Raw genomic sequence first — 3,279 nt, forward strand, 5'->3', positions numbered from 1 at the left:
AACATGCTATGAATTGACTAGTTGATAATCAGATTGTGTCCAGGGACTCCGAAGAACCAAACCCTATGTTTCTCCTAGAGCAAGTGGTCTCTATGAGCTGATAGAGTGCTCAAGTGACTTTATAAACATAATTTCTTCTTGAAATACCTACAGTCATTTCACAGCATGTCAGCTATGGATTCACAGGTAGTACGGTTGTCGCTGACCCATGATGTATGTGTTCACCAGCCTCCTGAAGTCTCTGACTCTCGTGGGGCCCTTAAGATCCCCATGTGCCAAGAAGAGGGATCCTCAAATGTGTATACCCAGAGACACATCAGCCCAGCTTCTCCACTCTTGCCTGGAACTTCCTTCAAGAACACTTAGTTCTCTGGGTTCTATTCAAAGGCCAGCACGGCTCTGGGTGACTCACAAAGGCTCTTTTCACTGACGTGACCTCATCAGATCCTCTCAACAATAGCAGGGTGGTGGCATCAGGGCTCCCTTTCTATGGATGAGCCTGGAGTTCACAGAGGCTAAGTAAGCAGCCCAAGGTCACCCAGTATGTTGGCAGCGGAGTCAAATTCCACTGTCTTTCCACCATGAAACATAAAGGCTCCGGAGGAGGTAAGAGCCAGATCTTGTTATTGATGCTTCAAGGTGAAGGAGTGCATTGAAGTCCCCAAGGAAATTGGCTGGGAGCAGGTGAGTGATAAATATCTTAGCACCCACTCTCCAGCCTCTGCCTCTGCTTGTGGATCCTCCCTCCTCCCACCTTCCAGGACCTGCAATCCCCAGGGAAGCTCCGGGTTACCTGCTCATCATCCTAGTCACCTTCTTAAAACACAGTTTGTTGCCGGGCGGTGGTGGCGCACGCCTTTAATCCCAGCACTCGGGAGGCAGAGCCAGGTGGATCTCTGTGAGTTCGAGGCCAGCCTGGACTACCAAGTGAGTTCCAGGAAAGGCGCAAAGCTACACAGAGAAACCCTGTCTCGAAAAACCAAAAAAAAAAAAAAAAAAAAAAACACAGTTTGTTCTGATGGCCCTGCCTCCCGAGAGCAGACAAGACGCTTTTGCCTACAGGAGGGTCCTGTCCACACTGCACACATTCAGGTAGGGAAATCCACGATCAGAGGAGGGCAGATGCTCTGTCTGAGGAGGGTTGCCCTTTCTGGTTTTCAGAGAGTTGCTTCTTGTTATGTCTACACAGTCAAGAAAAATCCTGGTCTTTCTCAAGTCTGTTCTGCAAGGGTACCAATCCTGTGCATGAGGCCTCCACCCCTTCCCACCACCCCCACCACCCAGGTGACCTGATCACCACCCAAAACTCCATCTCCTATACCACCCAGCAGGGGTTATGATCCCAATACATGAAAATTTTCCTTTCTTAACAGGTGCTTCGAGCTCCTGAGCCAGAGAAGCCCTGAGACAGGCATGGGCGGAGGACACTTCACTGTGGACACTCTACCTCACTGGCCTCCATTTTCTTCCATTTCATCAACTCCCCTAACTTTTCCTCCTGAGAAAGCTACAGCCTCTGGGATATGGATGCCCTTCATTTCCGGATACCCTACATGCTCTGGCTCCCCTCCTTCCTCACTCAGGGGCTGTATTCTAGTGTGCTTCCCCCCTCCCCGCCCCCCCAGCTCATTCTTTTAAAAAACTATGACCAAATAAACATAGTTAAATTTGCCTCTGATCATGGTGGCCTACACTTATAATCCCCACACTTGGGTAAATAAAGGCAGGAGGATCGTGAGTTCAAGGCCAGCCTTAGTTATCCAGCAGGGCTAACCTGGGCCATAGGAGGCCCTGTCTCAAAACTCAAAATAAATGCATAAATAAATGAATAAGTATTCCCATGTTGATCATATCTAAGTGTCATGTCACTATTCACACTGGGGTGTGCCGGTCATCAGTCTACGTGGATCTTCATCTGGCAAAACTGTGAAGCAGCAGCGCCCCTTCCTACTCCCCCCCTACTCCCCACTCCCACTTCCCTCCTCCCCACCCCCACCCCTACTTCCCACCCCCACCCCCTTCTCCCCACCCCACCCTCTACCTCACCCCACCCCCTACTCCCCACCCCCACCCCACCCTGAACTCCCCACCACTCCTTTAAGCCCTGGAAGCCTCCTTCCAGGTTCTGTCTTCTGAATCTGACTACTCCAGGAACTCTAGAAGGGGACTGATGTAGCATTTGTCTCTTTGTCACTGGTTTCTCTTCTTCGATAATATCAAAGTTCGCCCACGCTGTAGCCTGGGTCAGAATTTCCTCCCTTCTGCATTCGATTCTGCTGTGTGCACACCCCATGTTGTGTCGGTCTGTTCCTCTCTCTTGACCTCCGGTGACTGTGAATGATGCGGCTCCCGACAGGAGTGTGCAAAGATGTCTTCCAGATCTTGCTTTCCAATCTTCGTGTTGAGTTTTTGAGGCAGAGTCTCACCGTGTAGCCCAGCCTGGCCTCAGACTCACAATCCTCCTGCCTCTCCCTCCCAGAATGCTGGGATTACAGGTGTGTACCACCATGTTTGACTGTACTTCAAAGTCTTTTGGGTATATATCCAGAAGTGGGATTCCTATATTATCTAATAAATTTATTTTTAATTAAAAATTTTAGATTTATTTATTTTATTTTCTGTGTATGAATGTTTACTTACATGGATGTACGTGTGTCATGTGTGTGCCTCGCATCTGATGAGGTCAGAAGAAGGCGTCAGATCCCCTGGAACTGGAACTACATCTATAGACCCCCCATGCAGATGCTGGGACCTGAACCCGGGTCCTCTGCAAGCAGCCAATGCTTTCAGTGGCCGAGCTATCCCTTCAGGCCCAGCTAGCTTTACTTTTCAGATCGTGAGGCCCTGCCGGACCGTTGTCTGCAGAGCTATCCCATTTGGCCTCCCACCAACGATGCATCAGGTTCCAAATCCTCCACTCCCACCAACACTCATCCCTCCCTCTGGGTTTGCTGGTGGCTGTCCTGATGAGTGGTGTGCAGCTTCTGTTTGCTTATGAGACAGAGTCCCCTTGTGGGCTAGGCTGGACTTTATCAACCAGTTTCCTGACTCTGTCTCCAGGGCGCTGGGGCCGCAGGTGTGGGTCTCCATACAGTCTGGCATGCAGTTTTGATTTGTATTTCTCTAATGGGTGGTGAAGGTGAACATTTTTTTATGGCTTATTGACTATTTACATAGCTTCTCTGGGGAAATGTGTCTATTTAAATCCTTTAATCTGTGTGGGATGGCCCTCCCAAGTGACTGTCAAGCTATCTGCTCCATTTCACACTTAAGGTAGGA

The 3,279-nt window shown here is 49.6% G+C and overlaps 1 long non-coding RNA gene across 1 annotated transcript; it reads left to right on the forward strand.

Annotated features, from left to right (window-relative positions):
- The first annotated feature begins 400 nt into the window (after window positions 1-400).
- Window positions 401-1,678, forward strand: LOC128109391 (uncharacterized). Its single transcript, XR_008217809.1, has 2 exons — window positions 401-684; window positions 1,374-1,678. It is a non-coding gene; the product is annotated as an uncharacterized LOC128109391 (long non-coding RNA).
- Window positions 1,679-3,279: the final 1,601 nt, after the last annotated feature.

The sequence above is a fragment of the Peromyscus californicus genome, unplaced genomic scaffold (assembly GCF_007827085.1).
Source record: "Peromyscus californicus insignis strain IS unplaced genomic scaffold, ASM782708v3 Scaffold_14__1_contigs__length_90479793_seg_2, whole genome shotgun sequence".
Classification (NCBI taxonomy): domain Eukaryota; kingdom Metazoa; phylum Chordata; class Mammalia; order Rodentia; family Cricetidae; genus Peromyscus; species Peromyscus californicus.